This window comes from Anguilla anguilla, chromosome 10, assembly GCF_013347855.1.
Source record: "Anguilla anguilla isolate fAngAng1 chromosome 10, fAngAng1.pri, whole genome shotgun sequence".
Taxonomy (NCBI): Eukaryota; Metazoa; Chordata; class Actinopteri; order Anguilliformes; family Anguillidae; genus Anguilla; species Anguilla anguilla.
The window spans coordinates 31068555-31094871 of NC_049210.1; positions in this window are offsets into that span (position 1 = coordinate 31068555).

Consider the following 26317-nt stretch of genomic DNA (forward strand, 5'->3'; position numbering starts at 1 on the left):
CTTTGGAGATTTCATGTTTTTTCCTTCTTCTTCTTTTTTTCAAATGCTCCCAGCGCTCAAAGAATATGTCTCCCCATTAGACATTTAGGCACATCAGCCAATAAAAGCAGATACAGACACAAAATGGACATATATACAAGTGCACATGTTTAAAACAGCAAAGGTTTGCAACATCTATTTCCCTCGTGGCGCACTGGGTAGAGTGTTTCCCTTTTTCAACGATTGACAGACCGCGGTTCCAAGTTACTCTAAACAATTGAGGAAACATTGAGTCGCATTGCTTTGGAATACTGCTTGTTTAATTTGTGTGAGGTAAGACAACCAATATTGTTTCTTGTACGGTAACTTTGCACAATTTTGATATCAATACTTTTAATGGCAGGCCTAGATTATGCCAGTTTGAATGAATAGACAGTGCTTTGTATGTGTGAGTAACTTGGCATTTTTGTATGTTGAAAACCTGTTTTTCATCAGATGTACTTTACAATACACACACAATATATGAATTGTCTTCAAAAGTGACAATGGCTTCTGAAGAGTTTATTCAGAAACAACATATTTCTATTAGTACAGAAGTACTTTTCTGTTCAGTGTACTTTGAAACATTGAAGTGAGAGGAGCAGGAAACAGAATGCAAAAAAAAGAGAATTTGTCAGGAAAGCATCTCTATTAACAACAACCCTCAATCAATAGGCACGCGTCCCATGGGAGAAGTCAGTCGAACTGTCGGGGTATTGATCCCCCTAAATGCAGGTGCCACGAAGCACCGTTCTGGAGGGGAAAGGCAGTTCTTGGACTGCCCATGTGCTGGATATATGTCTGCCTAGTCTTTCCAGAATGAGCCAGCATATAACTTGATTTCATCAATAAAATTGCAGCTGAGAGGCTTCTGGGATCAGGCTACAGGAATTAGAAAAGCTCCTTCACATTATCTCACCTCTGTATGTTCTGGTCTGGTCACTGCTCTCTGTTTGATTCTGCACCAGTGTCAACCTGGCATTATCAGAATCATCTTTATTTCTTTATTGGGGTTATTTATATCAATTTTCAAAGTGAATAACCAATGGATAATTTAGAACACCATGATTATTGGATCCTGATTTTCTACCCACCAATCAGTCCAATGATGGTTAAAAAAAATGTTAATCTTAAATGACTAAGGCCTGGATTAAATCATTGAGCATGTTACCCTCTGGGGTATAACGCTGAATTTCTGCCGTGATGCTTCAAGTGCACTGTAGGGAATATAATGGAGCACAGGCATCTGGCTAATTAGACAATTAGGAATTCATTATGAGGTTTCGTAAGTATAGAGGAAGTTGGTCAGCACAAGCTCCAGACCAATGAGAATGTAAAACAATATCCCTCTCATACACTGCCAAACTTAATTGATTTTATTATGATTTCATTTCACACACAACAAAGATTTAAAATATTTATCCAACTGTATAAATGGATACTATGTAAATAAAACAATGTAAAAAGCTGTGTAAGTCACTCTGGATAAGAACATTTTCTAAATTCCCATAATGCAATGAGAAAAGGTAGTCAAAAAAGCATTGCAAAAAAGAACAGAACGGTTGATTGATTTAATTCATGATTCAACAGAAGCATTGATCAGTTAAATATTTCCCTTGAAAAAGTGGGCCACCTAAAATTGTGTGTATTTTTTGTACGCTAAACATACAGTATGGTAAGCAAAGATGCAATTGTCAAATCTAATCTGCTATGCAAAGCCTGTTTAGACTGAACAGCTGATATGCATGAAAACAAGATCAAAGAACTGATCAAATAAGCTGAAGACAGCTGTCTGTTGTTATTGATGAATTTAGAGATTTGAAAGATCATTATGTTTTGCATATTTTTCTTGTTTTGCTAGAATTAAAAAAAGTCACCTATCATTTGAGTTCTTTTAGCAGACATAGATTGCAAAGTATGAATCCCTCCACAGTGGCATGAGGTATCATGAAATGTTTGACTGCAGTATTTTTTCATTGAACTATCTGGAATAAATTGAGTTACATGGTCAGGAGTTTTGATCCCAAGTAAGTCTGCAGTCTCTTCCATGTCATAAACTGTCACTCTAAACGCAATCATGCTTGAAACATGCACTTACATATTTATTTTAATTAGAAAATTTGGGACCAAAGATTCAAATAGTCAAATTTGACCTAGAAAAAATAATAATTAAAAAACAATATTTTGAGAAGATTTTTAACCGTCCTACGAGGCACTCCTGCTGCTATATGAGGTGATGCTGTATGCCACATCGTATTGATTGACATGAAAATGCAGGGATATCTTGACCTCATTGGAATTGGACATTGACACTGGAATGATGCTGTTGTTCTTTACATTGTGTTCATTCTGCATCTAAAAAATAAGATTCTGGAACAATGCTGAACTAATTAAATGATGTTTACTCAATGTAAAGCTCAAGTGAGGAAATCATAAAATGAAGTCCTCATTTCACTGGACTACTAAAAAAAAACTGAACTTGAATCAAGCTAGCTCCAGAGTGAGCAGTTCTCACCAAAACAATGAACAGACCAATGTAAAGTCCCTTAATCAAGCAATGATTAAGCAAGCACCAGTATATCAGTAGGTATAATGGCCTGAATGCTGTCACTTCTCCACAAAAAAGTCAGTCAACTCAAATGTAACTGATGGATGTGGAAAACATTGATTCAGCTGTACCAGAATGTCACATAAGTGTGTGACAGGGTTCAGAACTGGGATTTAAAAAGCACATTCATATGGATAATGTCAGTGTCATGCTCCTCAAACCCCTAGGAAACTATATTTTAAAAATAGAAACTACACATGAAAGAAATACTTTAACAAGGGGTGAAGATAATCATTCAGCAGTACAAAGTAGAGTTTAAATTCACCTCCTAAATGTGCAGCCAACACCTTAGAAACACAATATAATCCCTTAGTTAGTGATTGGGATAGAAAGCCTTGGGGAGATGATACAGAAAAGGATGTCACATTTTTTATTCTTTTATAAATTTATTATTATTATTATTATTATTATTATTATTATTATTATTATTATTATTATTATTATTATTTTGGCACCCAACATTTCCTGTGTATGAACAGGAAGTCAGATCAGAGAAGCCACTGACAGAAATTGAAATAGCTGATAAAAAAGAAAGTAAAAACCTCATCATCAACACTTTAGGCAGGCCAAAGCAGCACTACCACTGATATTATAGATGGCTTGGCCGGCATCCACTTTCCTGAAGGAGATTCAAGTTTTTCAGCACATCCATTAAAACTGGTTTGTACTTGATCACACATCAAATTGCAATGATTCTACATTCATGGAAGGCAGAATTGTCCATGTTAAGATAGGGAGTTAACCATCTGGTTAGTCTGTAATAATATACGTGTTACTACACCCCACATCTCCCAACCTACCCCACCCTCTCACCCACACACATGCACATAGACATATCCCTCAAAGAAGTTTAAAGGCCTCTCATAGGGTAGCTGAGGGGACACCTTTATAAGACATTCCTAGGGATGTCAGACCTGACAAACTGACTCTGTTTTAAAAAGCCTCAAAAAAAGATCTGAATATACAAGCATTAGTTGTGGAGCTGCTTGTCTTATCTTATCCTTGACAGGTTGTTTGCCTTCTGCAACAGCTGAGCCCTATCACTGAAGAAGCAGTGTCGTCAGATTCAGAACCTTCTTTTCTGGGTGGGAAAGGGGTGGCAAAGGGGAGGGTTGCATCATTTTAAATTTGTTGGTGGTCCCACACCCCCATCAAACAAGCTCAGTCCTAATCACGACTTCTAGTAGCCCAGCACTAAATCTTTTTCAAGACTGTCACAAGATCTGTGCACACTAATAGCCTCTCACCTTGCCTGACAGCTCTAATGACCTGATCATGTTTTCTCTTTGTATTTCCAATTACGTGCTCATGTTTCTGCTTTCTGCTTTTTTAGGGGGAGGGTGATGGTGAGTTGAGACTTTTCACTACTTTTAACAGCAATGGATTCATGTCTTTTCTATTAAGCCTCTAGTTCATCAAGCTGACAACTCTGGTGTCTGAGTTATTGGGACCGGATTGTCCAAGGTCACAGCATAGATGGGCATGAATGGAAGATGCCAGGACCCATAAAGCCAGTATTGAACATGATGAATCTTGTTGAATCCTGAATACAAACAGGCATCCCTAAGCAAACAGGGAATGTGAAGAAAATGTCAGGTACCTCTGTGCTACTGTTGGGAATTTACTTTATAAGTAAATTTTTATAATTTACTTTATAAGTTCTTCTACTTTGTGAAAACATTTTGAGAGATAATGCAGAAGGGAGGCTTGAGCTGACTGACATAGATCCTCTGTTACATCACTTAACTTAAAATAAAAATTACTTGAAGAATTCCATACCCATTGTTAGGCTACAGATCATTTGTACTACAAAGGACAATTTTGCAGATCTGTCATCATTTTCCAGAGAGTTGGTTTTGTTTTGTTTTTTATTGTCAAATGACCCACTGAGACAATACAGGTGGATAAATCAATTAATTAATCAATCTTTATTTCTGAGAACACGTTTACAAACAGTGTCACATAAAATGCCTTTTTGTCTCAATGAACAAGCTATCCTATCAGTCTTGAGGGGTTAGCTCAGTGTACTTCTGACAATCTGTGCAAAAATCTTTACATGATGGGTTAACTATACTTATGATGCATATGTTTATGTGAAACATGCATACAGTGCTGTGCAAATAATTTGCCCCTTTCCTGATTTTCTTTATTATTTCTTATTTGCCACACTGAATGGTTTCAGATCTTTAGAGAAAATGTAATATTAGAAAAATGAAATCTGAATAAACTTAAAGCATATTTTTAAAATTATTAATTTTTATATTTTAATTTTGTTTGGCCACTCAGAAGTAGACTTTTGTGTTTTGGATCGTCTTGCTGTATAACCCAATTATGCTTCAGCTAATGGACAGATGAATGGGTATTCTCCTTAAGAATTTTCTGGTACAGAGTAGAATTTATGGTTCCTTCAATAATGGCAAGTCAGTCAGGTCCCAAAGTTGATGTTCTTACTGTGAAATGCTGTATTTGCTTTACACCAGACATAATGGGACCTGTGTTGTCCAAAAAGTTCCACTTTTGACACCTATGTCCATTGAACAAAAGGCTTAGCAATAATCCAGGTTTTTTTTGCAAATCTGAGACGAGCGTTGATGTTTTTTGATGTTGGTTAAAGGAGTACCATGGTGATTTTCACACTTTCCCGGTTTTATGTGCTATTTGCACAAGAGGCATTGAAGAAACACAATGAGCAAAGTATTAAATATGTCCGTTCTGTATTTTTGGAGAAATATGCGTTTTAAATTCATCGTCCTATTTTCAACCGGTTGAGAAAGTTGTCATTTTGCTACGTCACGAATACAGTAACCACTCCCATTTCCACGCCCCGTAAAGAAATCTGACAGGACACACCGTCCTGCTGTTCAGACAATGCAAATATTTGACTAACGTTAGGTTCACTTAAATTAGAGTGCCTTTAGATTATTTCTGGTTATATTCATTTAGCTAGCTAGCTAACGTTAGCTAGCTAGGAAGTTTGCTTTCATAAGGCAATGTTATCGATAACGTTAGCTTGCTAGTTTGCTTTTATGAGGACGTTATAGTTGTGCTTTTATCTTAACTTGGCTAGCTAGATAGAAAAAATTATAATTGGATATAAGTCAACGTCCTTACCTTAGCTATCTATCGATACTTGATATACTACTAAACTAGCTAGCTTGTGAAAATTCAGTCTCCCAAAGAGAGCGTGTATCATGGGGGTAGCTATGGTAACGGGGCACGGTCTGTCAATCATAGCTAACTGACAGTTCTCATTACCACGCCCAGACGGTTCGGGTGAATTTTTATAGTGGGGAATTTAGGCTTAGAAAAATACGTTTTAAAGTACATTGAAATGACTGAAGAATAAAAAAAATTATGCACATTTGTTTTGTTGTTGCCTGAAGACAACTGGGAAGTGTCACGTTCAACCACCATGGTACTCCTTTAACAGCGATTTCCACCTTGCTACTCTCCCATAAATCCAATTGCAGCAGAACCCAAGTGGAGAACTGTGCACATTCAAGGTCATCTTGACTGGAACCCGTCGTAAACCTCAACTTCAATAAAGAAGTCTTGCAGGAGTCTATGCATCTGCTGTGACCTTGGACCAGCTGACGAGCAGACGCATCACCTAATGGAATTAAGAACTTGCCTCTGAAGCATTAAAATGCATTTTATTTAACACTGGCGTCAAACAATAGGATAGCATAAAACTTGCAATACCTGATTGGGTCAGTTCAATGCTGTTTACTGTTGTGTTTTGTTGTGCTATGTGTGTGTTTGTTCTAAAAGAGCAAATTCTCTGACTTTCACCTTCATAAAACTTCATTTTATGAGACTGAGGAAATGAACATAAAGTAGTGTGTCAATAACCTATAACACTACGTTATTGCATTAAGTGGTAGTACAGTCATATTTAGCCGTCACATAATTATAATTTCTTCTGATTAAGAATTGTATATTATTTCTCATATTATGCAAATTATTGTTTTCAATTAGCTTATTCATATATTAATTATCATAGACAAAATATATATATAAGCTTTCCAAACCATTGTCATGTCGACGTTATTTCACTAAGTTGGGCACTACAGACGTACAGAATTCTGGTTGATGAACTTAATTTGTTCTGAAAAGGCCTGACCAAACCTCAATAAAAAGGTTTGGATTCAACAAGGCTGGCTGCAATCAAGCCTGGCTGTGTTCAATCACATGAATCAAATTATCAATTAAAATTAGGTTACTTGGTTGATTGAGTAACTACGGGGGCAATTAATTTTTCATAAATTTGCATGGCACTGTATGCAGTATATAACAATGACCTTTATCTTGTAAGTATGGAAGTATGAAGCAAAATCTACCTCAAACTATTTCACCCAGTAAGGGACACTTACTGCCTGTTGTGTCTCTTTGTAAGCATCCCGGTATTCACTGCAAGTTGCTATGTCGACATACAAACAACAGTGATGCTAACAGGACTGTGCTTGGCAGGTGATGTAAACAATATAGCGGAGGTCAACTTTCTCCCAGCACGGCGGGTTATCTCTGCAAGGAGCCCTATCACAGTCAATAGACAGTACTGTGCTATAACAGGGTCAACTAGCTGATTATCACACAGGCAGACAATGGAAAAGCCAGAAGCGACAGTGAAGACATGCAGAGCCCTCACTCAATTTCAACACAGGATAATAACCTGCTAATCAAGTCTGCTTACAGTCCAGATAAAGATGATCTTTGGTCCATAATTATATGATTTAGAGTCAGAGTAGTGTGCTTGTTCCACTAGCTCCCATAGACAAATACAACAGAAGTCCACTTTACTGTAGCACAGACTGTAGAGGTTTTGAAGAGAATAGAGAATAAGGAATCAGAAGCACAATTTTAATTTTGCCCATGAGATACTTTATAGCACAATAAATCCATCCAGGAGATTGTTGCTGCCATTACTTAGATTTCACATCTGGTCAAAGTGTTCTCCAGTCTATGATAAATGGCTGAACACGTTATGTTCTAAATTTAGTATTGTTTTTCCCTGAAGTAGACATTTTCAAGATATTTGGCAAATATCTGGGTCAATGTTGCGAAAATGGGCAAAAGGCTTTGTATGAGCCAAACATCCAGTCATTGGAGGCGGTCATGATTGCAGTACACGGAGTGTATGTAGCCGGTACACGGAGTGTATGAACAGTTGTGCAAGGAATTAGATTTACCATCATTTCTGAATTTTCTAGGCTTTTCCCTCAGTAGTATGCTTACCGAAGTGTTGTCAGCACTGATTCGGGACAAGAGTACTCAAATGCTGCATGCACTTTGCTTAATTACCACAGTGAATTTTTAAAAATGTATGTTGTCGTCAGTGCAAGCACCACCATCCCCTGCATGCATATCTCGTCCCCTCCTCTGAAGAGGAGGCCAGCCCTTTTCCTAGAGAGGCTCAGCAGACCTTTTTCTAGACCTTTTGAACTTATCAATTGGTGAATTTTAAATATCATATTCATGTATCTGATGAATGATGCTGAGTGACTCATTCTTGAACTTGAGAGTTTAGGATGAAAAAAAGTTGGAAACCCCCCGATATGAGTGCTTCTGGCCAGTAGGAGAGAGAGAGAGAGAGAGAGAGACAGAGAGAGAAAGATAGGTGGGCAACCTTTCTGCTAAGATACAACATTCTTATAACATTTAGAGAATGCAACATGTGTTGCATGGAAGCCTCAGGCATGGTGAATACAGTGAACGTACTACGGTGGAGATGGATGGCTGTGTGACAGGCCTCTCCTCCCCAGCCAGGCACGAGGCTCTCCCCAAGCTGCGCAGTGTATGCCGAATGTGTAAACTCTCTCAGAGAGATCCAAGGCGCAGGGAAGATAAAGACCCCTGCCAAAATGTAAACACTCTCTGAAGTGAGCAGAGCTTTGGCAGGGGGCAGCTGCAGTCGCACACAGCCACTTTGAAAAGCCATCAGGTCAAGGTTAAGCAGGCAGGCTCTTTTACGGACTGCATTCGTGTTAACCCCTCCGCTTCTGTGGTCCTATGAGACAGGCAAACATACAGGTAGTGGACAAAACAACAAGCGGAGTTTTCACAGTGAAGAATTGTGAATAGGTTCCCAAGTGGTCTGGGGCACAATTTCCTGGTATGGTCGGGGTACCCATATACCATTAGAAGGTAATACTGACATCAGTTGTTATTTCATGGTAGCAAGTGATCATCTTCACCCTATGTTCAAGAATTTTTCTCTTGCTGCGTGTGTGTACTGTATGCACCGTGAACTCCATAATGTTTGGAAAAAAAACGCATTCCTTCTTGATTCGGCTCTGTACTCCACTATTTTAGATTTGTAAACACATGTAGGGGAAAAGTACAGATTTTCAGCTGTGTTAAAGGGTATTTTTTATACATTTTGTTTCACCGTGTAGCAATTACATATACCCCCCCCACCCCCTTAATGCTATGTAAATGAAAGTAGTCATGCTTAGTACTGAGTGCTTGAAATTTGTGACCCATGGACACCACCAGGTGCTGAGTATCCAATGAGTTTGAAGGCATTTGGTTGAATCTGATCAGATAAGATACTTCTGTATACTTCAGAATTCATTCTTCTGCTGATATTACCAGTTACATCCTCAATGAAGACAAGTGAGACACTATCTGTGGCAGCCATACATGCCCAAACGATAATACCCCCATCACCATTTTTCACAGGATCTGTCATTTATTTTGGCCTCCACACTTTGCTCTTGCCTATACAAGTGAATCTTGGTCTCATTTGTTCACAATACTTTTTTCCAACTCTGCAGACTCTTTTAGGTACTTCTCAGCAAACTGTAACCAGGCCATCCTGATTTGAAGGCTAACAATCTCGCATTGTACCATTTTGTTTGTGATGTCTTCTGTGGACGGTAGTCACTGACACATTCCAGGACTTTCAGACAGGTGTTTGGGGTTTTTTTTTTCACGATGGGGAGAATTCTTCAGTCATCAACTGTAGAGATCTTTCTTGGTCTACCAGGCTATTTGTACTTACTGAGCTCACCAGTGCTTTCTTTCTTCTTAATGGTTTCTTTCATCATTTCCCAGCCTCATTAGTACAACTCATTAGTATTCACTGGTTGTGAATAACAATGCCAATAACAGGCAAGGTAATTACAAGCCTAAAATCAAGACTAGATACTGAAAGCTCCCTTTTATCTGCACCAAGGAAGCAATTAAACACACCTGACTAATCAGACCTAATCAGAATCAACACCTGTGAAGCGATTGGTTCCAAACATGGTGCCCCGGAATGGGGGGACAATGTATAAAAAGTGATGTGATTTCCACATGGTGAAACCAAAATTTATATTTAAAAAAATACCCTTTAATAAAAGCTGAATATGCCCTTAATCACGTGAGAATTGTTTAAATACAAATCTAAAATTGTGAAGTACAGAGTTTGTCCCAATGGTTGTCCCAAACATTATGGAGCTCTCTCTCTATATAAGATAATCACAGCCTTCCTGGTAGACAGTATAACAGCACTCTCCAGTGATATTGCTTAATTAGATGACACTTCAGCTTGCAGACAAACATACTGCTAAAGCAACCAAGGAGTTTTTCATGGCCAAGAAGTGGAATGTTCTTGACTGGCCAAAGCATTCACTTGTCTCGAATTCAATTCAACGAGCATCTGACTTGCAGAAACAAGACGAAAGACAAAACACCCCAGAAATAAACAGGAACTGAAGATGGCTGCAGTACAGGCTTAGCAGAGCATCACAAGGGAAGATGCCCAGTGTCTGGTGATGTCTATTTGTCACAGATTTCAGGCATCAGTCATTGAATGAGTATTTGCAACCTCATTTCAGAATGTTAATTTGTCCAATTAGTTTTTCTCCCCTATTAAAAGGGCCGTAGTTCCTCAAAAAATCATCTGATATGTGTCAATTTTGATGAAATTGTGTCACTGCCACAATACAGTATATATATAAACATCCTATCATGCTCTGTGGCATGTATAAAAATGCTGAGCAGGCCCAGTTGACCTTGATTTTGGATCAAGAAGGCAAGAAGAAAAGATGTAAGTGACTTTGAAAGAGCCCAGAGGAAAAATATTTTGCTCAGGATAGTCTTTTCTCTAACTCTTGAGAAAGTAGTAAGATCTCAATTGTACATCTTTTTGAGATCACTTCAATCTGAATTGTTGCTCCTAAAACCCCCTTAGGAGAAAAGATGACATAATGAGAGAATGAATTTGAGACTTCTGTAAGACGAATGGATATTGAATCAAGATGCGGTTGTTTCTCATGAGGTCACTATGAGAAAACTGAGACATTTGACTGAGACTGAGATATTTGAGAAGAATCATGAGATCCTAGGAGTCATAGCTGAGTTTTCTTTGAGCTCTTTCTCTGATCTCATGGTCCCATGTTCAGGAGACCTAAATTAGACTTATTTAAGACCATTTAGAGATCTCTTGTTTTGATCAGAGTAAGACATAAATGTGATTATATGTGGTTCTTTCTCCTGAGTTGAATTTGAGAAGTAGGAAAAAAAAGCCTTTGGTCTCACCTTAGTATTAAAAATGGCTCATTTGTGTCTAGGAGAAATGAAAGAAACAACTATGAGATCTCTTCTTAGATTTTGCTTTCCTATGGGAGGGTTCATTATTGGGGCACAGATGGCAGGAGCTTCAGTCACAAAGACTGCTCAACTGGCTAGTGTTTTAATAGGAACAGTGACTAAAGTAACATCTGCATTTAGATCTATGGGAATTACATAAGTAAATAGTAAATTGTGGTTGAAAGTGCACATGATGACCAAGCAGCTTGTGTATTAGTTCGATATGCAAGGTAAAAACAGAGGAGCAACTCTTCCTCAGGTGACTGAGAATGTCAATTCAGGATGTGATCAGACTGTCTCAGCAAGAACAAACATCATGTCTCACCATAGGGTGGTGGACTGCTGCTAACCAAAGTCACACTTTAATACTGCCTTAAAAAAAAACTTTGCACGACCCACCTATCAGACTGCACATTCTGCCACCATATAGGTTTTTCAGTGACAGACTTTCCTATGTTATTCTGAGACTTCCCTGTCAAACCACCCAGAGAGGATTCATTACATTACATTACATTATAGGCATTTAGCAGACGCTCTTATCCAGAGCGACTTACACAACTTTTTACATAGCACTTTACATTGTATCCATTTATACAGCTGGATATATACTGAAGCAATGCAGGTTAAGTACCTTGCTCAAGGGTACAACGGCAGTGTCCTTACCCGGGATTCGAACCTACGACCTTTCGGTTACAAGCGCAGTTCCTTACCCACTGTGCCACACTCCGTCCTACACTGAATGCCTAGATTAAGGGCTCTTTCATCACAGAATATAATAATCTCTTTGTCAAACCTATATTACACCACATTGGTGACTGAGGGGTTAATTAAAAAGTGAACTGCCACTGCCAAAATATGAATCCATTTGTGTGTGCGTGTGTGCGTGTGTGCGTACGTGAGCATGTGTGTCTGTTTGCGAATGTGTCCAAGTATATGTGGGTGCAAAAGGGTGTCCATGTTGCCTATTACAGACAGAGCAGGGGTATGCCGATCCCAGCTGTCCCAGTAATAACATTGATTCACTTTGGAAAATATACAAGGCTTTCCCTCTGGGAGATTGATGCTCCCTTGTGATCAAAGTGCCTAAGTGGTACTTAATGTTATCTGCCTCCCAACCATTCCCTCTCCCCCTTACAGCCCTCTCCATACCCAAATCACACATCACCAGGGCAAACTTGCGGGGGGGGGGGGGGGGGGGGGGGGGATTGGAGGAATAAATGGGAGGGACAAAACCAATTTTACCAACAAAGAATAAAGGATTTGAAGTATTTGGAAAAAGTATTTCATTTACGGAACAAAAAGTGCATAAGACAATTGCTTTAGCAATGTCTTTATTGCATACCTTTGCAACATAATTAAACATTTAGGTGCTTTTGCTTTCATGCTATTCTTCTGTCACCTCCTTTTTCTCATTCTATAAATATTTATCAAAACACTAATTCATGAAGAAGAAATAATTGCTACATATACCATAACCTGATTATTCTATCAACCCTTTAAGATCATATATTTATTTCCAATGGGTTTCATGAATGTTAAATAAAATATGACTTTTTTGATACCAAACAGTATTTTTGGTGCCTTTACCAAATACAAACTCCATTGTTTAAACAAGCGTGAATCCGCAATAGCTGCAAACGCACACGCACATGCATCCACGTGATCTCTTCTTTGGTTCATGACCAACCTTTCCACAAAATCTTGTGCAAATCTGTGAATCCATTCGCCTTTTTGTGATAGGCCACGCCCATTGTAACGCCCCCTCTTGGTCAATTGGCCTTGGAAGTTACTCAGCTCTATCTTCGGTCATGACCAACATTCATACCAAATTTCAGCCTCCTGGGGTGAAAACTGTGGCCGCTACAGGGTGGAATACTTTGTGTGGACCAACCGACCAACCGACCAGCCAACCAAACAACTGACAGACAGAGCTATAGAGCTGCGGTCGCAGCTAAAAATATTAATTTCATTTTGTTATATTCCTTACAAAGACTATCCAACACATCTTAAGAATCAGCATAACTACCTTCTCAAGCAGAAACCATGGCAAACACTAACCTTCATGACATGAACATATTTTATGGAAGTATATTACTATCACACTTTTCCTCCCAGACATAGATCTGCCATATTAACAAGCACAAAACCATCCACGGCGCAATTTGGCGAACTATATTTTTTGGTTGATTTTACGCGCTCATATATGGCAGTTGGTTGAAAATAGACACTTCATGCTACAATCATGATAACGGCAATGACTGCGCTGTGAAGTTTAGGTAGCAAACAACAAGGCTGAATCCTTTTGATGTAATTTACATAGAAACTATATGCTCAGATCGCCTAGTTTCACTCACTGTTGCCAAGCGGAATCAATAACATTTCAGAAAATATATAACGTTAAACGATTTAATTCAATCTTCCACTGGGAGTTCTGCCGTTTATTGAGGGTGTGACAGAAATTTTCGGTGCCGCTGACTGTCATCGAATGTTTTTCACATTTACCGTTCGATTGAGCAAGTACGATTCACAGTACATTTTTATGGGTTAGTGCTGTCAGATTGCGCTAGGTACTTTGTCGAGCTCACGCGCATACACTACTGGCGACGTTCTAAAGCTCAGTTTTGCCGTCCGTACTATATAGCTAGCTAGCTAGCTATGGCACATCCTCATCTCTGTAACGTTATTTGTTGTCCTCCATGTGTCCATATATCTGTATCGATGGTTGTAGCTGTGTGTCCTTAGCTCCTACGTGCAGGATAGCATCCGTACACACTAACTAGGTTAACTAAAGTAGGTGATCTGTATGCGCTAACCATGTTAGCTAAAGTAGGCGAAACGCGAGCATGTTAGGGTCAGCTAAAGTAACGTTAGGCGATAAAGCTGTGCTTAAAAATGTTGTGCCGTACCACCTGTGCATGCATCCTACTAAACGAAGCACCACCTGCGCATGCGTCCCACCAAACCTCCCTCAAAGGTTGTCTGTGAGCGAGTGAGTGAGTGACCACAATTTGCCACGCATAGCCCACGGCGCCATAGCACCTGCGCGCTGTGGGAAAAAGAAAAAGGAATATGTTTTAATGATAAACATGCATATTTATAATTGCATTTCCTTGCTACAAATGCATGACAAATAGAAAATCAACATTCAATTAGCAATTTAATTTCATGTCTTGTCCACAATTAAAAATTACACTGTAATCCCATTGGGTGTTTTGTTTTCTGAACACCCTGTCAATCAATCACTGTGGGTAAGACATTCTATTCTGCTTCCAAACAACTTCAGTCAACAGCTTAGTATCATTAACCTTTATTTACAGTATACAGGGCAGGTTGACTAAGCACACATGCTCTTTTTCTGCAACATCACCCTGAAGTCCCCTTTTTCTGAATTCCCCCTCAAGTAGCCTAACCTGCATGTCTTTGGATTGCGGGAAGAAACTGGAGTACACAGAGGAAAACCCCACAGGCACAGGGAGAACATGCAAACTCCACACAGAAAGGCCCTGTCTGGGATTCAAACCTAGAACCTTCTTACTGTGAGGTGAGTGTTATCCATTCAAAAGAGTTGGATATGATCCCTCTTTCTAACAAAAGTGTATGGCTCACCATATTGATAGCATGTCTCAATGGATTGTCTGTAAATTATTCTATCTAGTCAAAAACAGTGTTCCTCACTGAAAATCGACATGTTGACAGTCATTTGCAAACCTGCCCAAAGTAGGTTTTTCATTTTCCAAAAAATTTCCATTTTCGAAAAGGCAAATTTCCATTTTCGAAAAGGCAAAATTCCATTTTCCACTTGCATTTTATGTACTTCCAATGGTATAAGAATTTGTTGAGGCAAAAGGCCTCATAATTGAACATCTCAATCAACCAGTTGCTTCAGACATACCCACCCAATAAACTTGAGGTGGAGCCACGATGCATTTGGAGTTTCCCTCCCTGTCCCACAACTGTCACTTCCTGAACAGGGGCAGCTACATGAGCGGCCGTCTGATGGCAGACTGGACATGCATTTCAAACAAAAACCACTCATGGACTACTGAATGTAAAGGATGGAAGAGAATCTAGACCTATTGAAGCAAACCTTGAGGGTAACTTTTTTAGACCCAGATCCACTGAGGTATTCACCATGAATTATGTGATGAATTGGGGGACATCCTCCTGACTCAAGAACATTGGTGCACAGGAAGTGCTATTTAAAAATATTTATTTGTCTTGTGTGTGTGGTCATTATTTTGAGCACAGCCAGTTGAGGGAGGGTGTGGAATCATAAGGGGCTGACTGGGTGGGGCCTAATGTGTGATAACTACAACACTGTATTGTAGTTTGTTGTATATCCCTTTCTAGTAATTCTGAATTTATTAACTTCACTTGAACAGATGGTCAGTATGAACCCCCTGCAAGTTCTGTTGCCTCCTTGTGGGGATTTAGGTTCCTCTGAGCAGCTGATGCTGGCTTATGAACTATTGTAATAAAGATTTTCCCTTGAATCAGTCTGGCTTGTATCTTCTGTTCTCCCTTACTGGACAAAACCAGTAATTAAAGGCGGTGGCAGCATCTTTTCGGGTAGCCAGATGTACTGCCTCCCTGTCAAGGGATTAGGATAGTTTTTTTCAATATGTTGTGTAGCTACTCTTACTAAATGCACTTGCAGCAGTGCCACTTCTCATGGTTCCCTGGCAACAGGTGCACCGCCAGGTTTTGTTTACCGTTTCCCTCGTCTCAATCTCAGCTGATACAGCGTCAGTGAGTTGCGCTCGCTCTCTGTCTGTCCTTGTCCTCTCAATCTCGAATAAGCTCCTCATCTGCATATTCCGGTTCAAACATGTAATATTCAAGCAAATAAACAAGTTTACTTTATGAATACTGTCTTCATTAAATAGCTTTCAGGTGGTGATTCTCAGTTCCCATTAAATAAATGTTATTTTGCTAGCATAGCTAAAAGCTAACAGAGAGTGAGCTATACATACTAGAGTCAGGCAGGCTTGAGCCCCCAATTTATCACATAATTTATGGCGAGTGGCTCAGTGGACCTGGGTCTAAAAAATGTGAGCCATCCCTTTTAAATGCAGGCGTTACCCAGGAGAAACAAAGGTGATAGGGATGTGCAAACTAAGTTTGGAAGGGGATGCATGAACTGTTGAGCAACAGCAATATCACACGAGAGGGAGTGCAGTTATATTTACATCAGCAAGGCTGTGATTCAGGTGTAGGCACAAGGCCATATGCCGAATGCCAAAGATATTCAATCCCATACAGATGTACAGTGACAACCTACATACTGTATCTACATACAAAAGAGCATGATCTTGGTTTGATACAACAGTTCAGTTCAAGTTCATTTCAGACAATCTGAGACAATAGATTACAATTGCATTGCTTATTCAGCTTCACCAACAAAAATGGTTCCTTCACAATTCTATTAGCCACTGTAACAACCGTCACTGTTTCCAGACAATGCTATAAATGCACAAATGCAAAGATTTAATAGTTAGCGGGCTAGCTAACAAACTGACAAATCTAGCCACCATGTTATCGCAACTGAGAGATAGTATCATTGTTGGTCGTTCCATACATTGAACTGTACATTTCCATTGATTGGACAGCAGTTAAAGAAGGAGCCGAGGGCAGGGGTGATTCAAACTCCAGATAAGCTTGTTGGATTAGACTGGTGTTTGACTGGCTTGTTAAGATGTTGCTGTGTCTCTTCCTGGACTCCAGTTATGGCTCAGAAACAACAGGCATAGGAACCGCGGCTAATCAAACACACCAACTGTCATATAAAGCCAGTTAAAATAAGCTAAACAATAAATTATAAATGCTTAGTCACCGGATGAATTCAATGGAAGGAACATTACCTTTAATGTTGTTCAGCGATTTTGTTGCAGTCATTCCACTGTAGCAGCTAAGCATGATTTAGAAAGCCATTATGCCCTAGATACGGAAAGAGAATTATTTATTTGACAGATCAAGAATAATTTTGCAGACCTTTTGCAGTTTTCTCACATCATGTGTCAGGGCGTCAATGTAGTACAATCGGTATGGAACTGGTCTTGTAACCAAAAAGGTCACAGGTTTGATTCCCTGGTAGGACACTGCCGTTGAGCAAGCTAATCTGCATTGCTACAGTATATATATATACAGATAAATGGATGCAATGTAAAAGCTGTGTAAGTCGCTCTGGATAAGAGCCTCAGGTAAATGCCTGTGTAATTTGTGGTTGTGATTGCCCATTTTCTTCCTCTGTGTTGTTGCATATTGGTTGTGTCACATGTTTCAATGGCACTGGCAAATATGGTAACAGGTCACAGGTTTGATGTCAGAGTGAAAGGGCTGCCTGGCCGCAATGGCCTAAAGACTCACAATGGTTATAAAAGCATCACCGCCCAATAGCAGGCCACGTTGTGTAATTGATGCCCTGATGAGTGCACCCAAACTGTTCCAGGAAAAGGTGTTATCTTGTTGCGCTGACCTACAGCTGTGCTCTCTTCCAGTGCAGTAACTGGGAAGCTCAACTCTTTGAGTGAAAAGAAGTGACAACTAGCTGCATGCATTAAAGAGGATGCATCAACTAGATTGCACCTTTCTGAAGTAAATAAGGATACTCCACAATGGTTCAGAGAGGAGAGGTTTTATTGGGGTCATGGCAGGTGAATATGGTGACCACGCTGATGCAGGTTGAGTAGATGCAGGTTGTTTCTTACCATGAAAAGCTGACTAGCAGGCTATATATAACATGGGGCCATTTCCATCATAAATGGTGTCAGGGGGCAAAAACATTTCTCTTAAGCCCCTGAACATAAATGATTCATTTTATTAATGTCATAAATATTAATATAATATTCATTACTTTTGTGTTGCAGTCAATACCATCACTTCCATCTACAAACTCATCCATTTGTGCAATGCAGCATACAAAGCGCATTCTTCTGTACATTCTACTTTTGCTGTCAATCCATACAGCTCACTCCCTTTGAAGGTAGAAGCACTTCAAAAATAAGATACTATACTTGATAATGATAATATTCCTGATACCCTTAACAGTTTCTTTAATGCTTTACTGAAGAAGAGGTTACAAATATCCCCACACTCTCAGAAATAAAGATACAGTGGAGCTACATTCTTCTGCTTTATGGAGCAAATTTCCCAAATGTACCATGAAAGTGCAATAATGTTCTATTTTGGTTAATAAGTACAACCAAAGCAAACAATCAAAAATGGTACATATTAATTATGAATTGCTGGTTAGGAGTACAATTTTATATCCCTATAGGGTACCACCCTAGTCACAAAACATTTGTACCTTTTTTGGCAATTTTTTGTACCTTTTTTCTTAAAGTTTACCAGTACATCTAATGTACATGTTTTAGCAGATATCATGACTGAGCTGGAGAAATCTTAGATTAAATTATTTTGTGTATTATATCAAATTATGGAGATTAATCACATACTGGGCCTTTCTGTGTGGATTTGGCATGTTCTCCCCATGTCCATGTGGTTTTCCTCTGAGTACTTTCCTCCCACAGGTGTAGGCACAAGGCCATAGGCCGAATGCCAAAGATATTAAATCCCATGCTGATATACAGTGATAACCTACATACTGTAACTACATAGAAAAGAGCATGACCATGTTTTTATACAATAGCTCAGTTCATAGTCATTTCAGACAATCTGAGACAATAGATTACAATTCCATTGCTTATTCAGCTTCACCAACAAAAATGGTTCCTTCAGAATTCTATTAGCCACTGTAACAACCGTCACTGTTTCCAGACAACATTATGCACGAATGCAAAGATTTACTAGTTAGCAGGGTAGCTGACAAACTAACTGACAAATATAGCCACTGTGTTCTCCCCGTGTCCATGTGGGTTTCCTCTGAGTACTTTCCTCTCACAGGAAAGACATACAGGTAGGCTAACTGGAGACTGTCCAGGGTTTGTTCCTGCCTCTCGTCCAATGCACGCTGGGTTAGGTTCCAGCACCCCCCACGACCCTGACCAGGATAAGTGCATATAGATTAATAGCTGGATGGAAAATCTAAAAACCTGAGAAATACAAGATGACTGGATGCAAGGTAATAATATACCAGTATATTGTACTCACAAAGGACATCTTAGAAAACCAGAAAATTACAAGCCTGTTACTTTAACTTGTATTTCTTGTAAAAGTCACAGCTTTTGATGTTTGATGTATTGGAGGACCTGATGCATTAGTGCTCTCTGGAATGTAGCACCCCAGAATATGTGCAGCTTACAGTATACAAAGTGCAACAGGATAAGTGGCTCAGTGGCTGCATGAGTTTGTCGTGTCTAACTCCAGGAGTATTGAGAAAATTATTTCCTATCACAGCTATACCCAAAATTGTCATTCCCATAAGAACAAATAATGGTAATTGTTATGTTTGGTTAATTGGGTTAATTCAGTCTTGGAATTCATGTTCAGAGGTCAGGAATTAAGGGATGTAAAGAAAGCAAGGATGTGCAAACTGACAGAATGTTCTTGACATGTAATGCACAGCTGTGCTGCTGTGTGCCAGTAATGTACTATGTAACTTTATCACTGGTGTGATCCTTTGGACTTAACAGTAATAACATTCAAAAAGCTTTTTCTTAAATCTTCACCGAGATTTCCATTGTTAATATACATGTATTAATCAACAATCAATATGCAATTGTTGTAACTGCATTATTAAGTGCTATCACTTGTCCCCTCATAAGTGAGCAAAGTACGATGAGCATGAACTGAAGACTTAGAAGTCCTCTACCTGGATGAGGATGTGGGCCCACATGCTTCAGTGAAGAGAATAATTTCTATTGGTTAAAGTTTTAATGCTCAAGAAGTGTTTGGATAATGTCTCTGGGATTGATTGCAACATTTTCTGTCATTTTGAAACTTATTGTTATTGTTGCACTGCCACATTCAAATAATTTTTTTGTCTTACCAGATTTATTGTCTTGCCAGTGAAGCTCAAATAGTTGCCACAGGTCAGATCAGGACTGCCAACTTATCAAGTACAAGTGTTTATTGAATCCCAGCCATAGTTTGTTAGGATAGTTATGTGCTGATTGGTGAATTGCTATATCAATCACAGTCTCAGCATTTATTTGAAAATAGTCAGTTCCAACCTTAGTTTTAGGGGGGTAAATATCTGGGGACTGATTTATCTGCTAGTGTATAAATTATGGCAAGCTGTTGTCTAATTATTTGCTTCCATATGGCAGAGGAGTCAATACTGAATGATCAGGTAGGGTGAACAGGGGGTACCCTGCTTACTGAAACCCTCCCTACCTGGCCAACGCTGTGCCTATTTAAGCATCATTCCACAGAACCACCAGACCCTGTCAGCTCTGACAGCTTTGATTGGGACCACATTCAAAATATATAATATATAAATTATATATTTACTTGGACATATTTTATTAGAGTTAATTCACAGCTTGACATTATTCATAAAGATTCATGAAGAACACTGTTTAATACAATTAAACCATTCATATCTAAAGGACTCAATGGACAGCTCTATGTTTTACTTATACTGTGCGCCCAGGAACTGAGGGGTTAATGCTGCCAATCGCTTCAACTTTCAAAGTGCAACCGATTGCACATCTAGACATAGCGAGATATTATCTGGGTTTCTGAGCAACAAGAAGAAAAATTTGCGATAACAGCTTGTGAAGGTTTCGCTCCAGTGGGTTATTGATTCTTCTCCTGGCTACTGGAAGGTGTGTGGGCAGCACTCTGGGCCTGGTGGCTGTCACCGGTGGACTGCTGGGACGCACGAGTGGCTGTCACCTTTTAAACAGAGCAGAGAAAAGTGTGGCAGAGAGTGATGGGAGCTGGTGGGCAGGAGGGTAAATCTGAAGGGCCACAGCTGTAATTACTGTGCCACAGTCCTGGGGCAGTGGGAGAATACGGACAGCCCTGAGCCCTGAGAAGAAGACAAGTCAGAATCTGCTGGAGTGAAAACTGTGAGGTCCCATTTAGGGACCCTCAGATCCAGTCAAATACACACCAACCACCCCAGATGCAGTCCAGGTGACAGGCGGAGAAGGTGGCGCAGAGCATTCAAGCACAAGTATGCTGGCCAGATCGGGGCCGCTCAAACTGTCGACATATTGGGGATCGATACTCAAACAGCCTCCATCAGAATTCCATTGTATCAACTGCTAGTATGTCTCTCTCCTGTCATCTTCTGTGCTTAGCTGCCATTTGTCACCAACCTCTCTTGTGCCAATGATTCTGAGAAATTCTGTGGGCATCTTCTGCTAAAAAAAGAACTAGGCCAAAACTTCTGATCCATAAAAAACTATTTACAGTCTAGATACCCATGGATTTCAAACGCACAGATGCCCCAGTCTCATCAGCATTAAGGACTAGAAAATACAAAATAAAGAAATATAGTGAACTATGAATAGAATTCAATATTCTCTAATTTTATTTGAAGAAACAAACTTGATTACCTGTAAACAAAACTCAACCCTTTTCTACTAACCAGGCAAATATTTTTTCCTTACTATAGTTCCACAAATATCTTTTAACAAATAATTAACCAAAAATCTAAACCCATCAGATTTATTTTTAGCTAAATCTGCCAGAGGGTTGAACTCTATGCTGGGTTTCACCTACTAGTGCATATAAAATTATTTAAGTGGGATGGAAGAATTGATATTTTGAAATGCCAGTTTTGGAATTCAGCCATCATGCTTGTAAATAGCCTCCAGTACATAAATTCATTAGGCTGCATATATATCAATGCTTTGAACCTTTTACAAGCACTGTAGTATGTTCTCTCAACAATTAATGTTCTAATGTAATGAGTGAGTCAAGCTCAGACAAGTTGCACAAATCGAAAAATAAGATTTTATTAAAATTAATTTTATTTCCCTTGTGTTTTTGGGATTTTACAAATCATTTTCCATTGAGTCATTGAGACATGGTCACTTTAATCAAAATACAAAACGTACACAAGAATGAGATTCCGACATGTAAATCTTAATTACCTACATATATAAACGGCAGAACTGCAGTATGCTATATTTTTCTTTCCTAACCAGTTCAACCTAGTAAAGCATAGCAACATTATTTTAATTGTAATTTTAAAATGTGATAAGACCATAGAGATGCTGGCAAATGCACCCTGCTACCTTCAGAGCACTTCAGATATTTAAGAAAATGCTCTGTTTAAAAGCCAGTGAGCTTAAGGATCTTTTAATGTAATGCTATTAGGCCGTACATTGCAACAAGGGCTAGATTGAAGTTAATTTAGCTAAATGAGAGTTTATGGCTGGGGCACTTATAGGTTTCTAAGGAGTAGATCTTAATGTATAAGTACATATTGTCAGGGGGAAGTGGGGGCATATTGCAGAATGCTCTCCTTTGTTTAGACAATCAGAGGTAATACCCACTAGAGACAATCTTATACAATTAGGTACAGTTCTTTTGGCTGGATGGTCATACAGTCCTTTCCCCAATTGCCTCATTAGCTTGAGAAAATAAAAAATGTAATTTTGTTAAGGATTTCAAGTACTTAATTGACATTATAATATATTTTTACCATTATGCATGGGTGCACTAGCTAGTTAAGAGTGAAGCATATTAGACAGCCACACAAACCATACTTTTCATCCTGTACAATATGGTCTTCAATGACTCACAAAGACAGCCACTAATATCAACACTGTTTTGCTGATATGGTGACTTGGATTATCTTTTGTCTTAAATTGTGGCTCTAAATCCTGAATGTCAGCAGAATTAAGAGCCAGTAAATTGGCGGGGTGGCTGATAAACAGAAATCATCATTAGCCTCAGCTCATTGTACGGCTCTGATCTGTGTCCTAGAGATAATCGGCCTGCTTCTGCCTGCCACGCAGCCATATTTCAGGCTAAAGAGGAAGGCGTGACCCAGTGGGTCAGGGGATTGAAAGGGCCCATTTGACAGGTCATTGGGCGGCCGTTAGAAGAAAAGGGCTGGGTCAGGGGTCAAACTAACATCAAGATAGGCCTCTGCAGCACAGGCCAGCCCGCGAACTGACAGAGTGGGTCAGTCAGGCAGGGGAGCCAACTGGAGTCAGCCCCATAGACACGGAGATTAGGGAATCTGCCACAGCCTCATTACCAGAGCAACCTGAGGATGACGATGGTGGTGGCTGATGGGAGAGATCATTTGCCATAGGGGAGTTGCAGTAATAATCCAGTCAAATCCCATCAAAGAAAGGATGAATGCAAAAAGAGAAAGACAGCTCACTGAGAAAATTCTAAAGATAATGCTCAGACAAGACAACTAATGATGTGGACCTTGTTTTGGTCCTTCATACACTGGTTGCCTCTGCTGTATGCATACGCATTACTGTATAAATTACATGCGCATTGCAAATTTGCACCTTTCTACTATCATGCCAGGTCAGGTGTGCCATTGTAAAATACGAAAGTGCAAAATCCAAAAGAAAGCACAAAAGGTCAGTTTATAGTCAAAAACTGTAAAATTAACTGAACAGAATAGCAGTAACATTATTATCACAGTGTCTGAGTAACATTGTTGGATAGAGCATTTTGGTTTTTTGCTAATTTATGCTGGCGCCCTGTGTTCCTGCCTTGCACCCAATACATAATACATTCTGGGATTGGCTCCAGCCCCCCCCCACCCCGCACCCCCATGACCCTGATTTTGATGAGTGGGTAAAGGTAATAGATGGATATAAAGGCCAGTGTTTTACTTTCTTCCTAAAATATAAATATTATGTCAATTTTGAGGCATGATCACCATATACATAGATATAGTTAAGATTAGTTTTAACAGTCGTGTCATATTTTTGTTGGGTTATCAAATATCAGTTGCGTCAAAGGTTATTCCAAGAAATTTCAGATAATTTTCCTCCTCTATCACCTTATCTTTGATCATAACTCCGAAACTGTATGCTACAGATCATCTCCAGATAGAGAAACAGATTTGTTAACATTCAATGCAGGACATCATTTTCAAAGTCATTGTGATGCCAGTATCTCACCTGTCTCATTAAGACTCCCTGGGTGTACCTGTATACCATTGCTTTACTGTATATGGATGAATAGCATTTGACCAATCCTTGACCCTTAAGAAATTCCCATTCCACTTTTCCAAAAAGTGGGTATCTTGTTGTTGACCTTCACACATTATTTTCTCAAAATTAATTTATTGCCCGGTGACATGGTGAGAAATTTTTTACCTTAAAAATTGAATAATATATCTTCTGGTCTAGAAACGTAGCCCCAACAACCTTGCTTTTGTCTGTGGTTCATGTTTTGTCTGTGTTTGTCTGTGTTTCATCCATCCATCCATCCATTATCTAGCAGGGTTACAGGGGGTGCTGGAGCCTAACCCAGCGTGCATTGGGCGAGAGGCAAGAATTACACCCTGGACAGGCCGCCAATCTATCGCAGGGCATACACACCATTCACTCGCAAACTCATACCTATGGGCAATCTAGAGTCTCCAATTAGCCTACTTGCATGTCTTTGGACTGGGGAAGGAAACAGGAGTACCTGGAGGAAACCCAGGCGGACATGGGGAGAACATACAAACTCCACACAGAAAGGCCCCAAGCCGAGACTCAAACCCATGACCTTCTTGCTGTGAGGCGACAGCACCACCGTGCCACCCCTCTGTGTTTCATGCGTCATGTTTTATAGAAGGTAGCAGTTTGCATCTGTTCAATGCCTAGGACAACTAAATGTCTGTGAGTTGATTGAACTGCAAGTGGATAATCAAAAGCATAGTCCCCACTTATGAGACAAAGCATATGTGCAAAAGACTGTTAAACTGAGATATAACTCAGTTCACCGTAGGATTTCACTCTGGACAGCAAATGCTAAAGATCCATAGTAATAATAAGTAATAATAATTAGCTAGCTATATATTTTATCTTCATATTACATATTATCTTCAATTGTCATGAAGGGTTTGTTGCTGTCAGGCCATAGAAAATTTATTGATGGTTATCCTACAAAATGTATTGCTGCGAGACCCAAAGAAAATCTCAATGACTCTTTATGCTACCAAACTGAATTTCAGTAGTTACCCTCCAGGTGCTTCTATGGACACTTTAGGTTCAGCAATAATTTGGAAACTTGTTGCTGAAGAAATTTGACAAATTATACAAATCTAGACAGAAGATATTCCTTATCTTTATGGTAAATGGACTGCATTTATATAGCACTTTTATCTATATATATATATATCCAAAGTGCTTAACAATTGATGCCTCTCATTCACCCATTCACACACACACTCACACGCCAACGGGAAAAGGCTGCCATGCAAGGCGCCAATCCGCTCGTTGGGAGGGGTTAGGTGTCTTGCTCAGGGACACTTCGACACTCCCAGGGCAGGGGATCAAATTGGAAACCCTCCGACTGCCAGACAACTGCTCTTACCTCCTGAGCTGTGTCGCCCCCATTATCTTAGCCCATCTTTAGTGGATCACTCAAATATTTTGTACATTTTTCAGGAAGCATGCAGTAATTGGAGGCCCAATTCCAACATTCAGTGAAATATGCAGTATTATATCATTTTCATTATAAAAAGATATGATAAAATAATATCTTTATTAACAGAACTGATTAATAAACAGCAGAAATCATGTCTGTTAATTCAGATTAATCATGTCTGTTAATCCACAGATTCTTAAGATAATTTTGTTTTGCTTATTTAGCCAGGTCTGTCAATCACAGGTAATTTGAGAGAAATTCTAGCAAATACAGAGTATCCACAGACTAAATTACTCTTCAGAGTGCATTGTTTAAATGCATTTGAGGCCAATTTTTAAAATTATTTATTTGTGGATGACTTTTATTTGTGGATGAACTGAGCAACATTATGAAAGCTTATAACATTCTATACTGGTTTCACAAACCTAAAATAAGCCTGAGCAGCTGATGAATGCATTTCAAACAATGGCACAGCAAGTTCACAGCACAGACAGAACAATTAGCCATCAATATATTAAAACATTCAGCAAAGTGTCAGAAAATCTCACATAATATTGTACAGTAATCCTTACCAATATAAGTAGAAAAATGGTTCAGTAAGAAGTATGCAAATTTGTGATGCTGACAGGATTTTTGACCATGTAC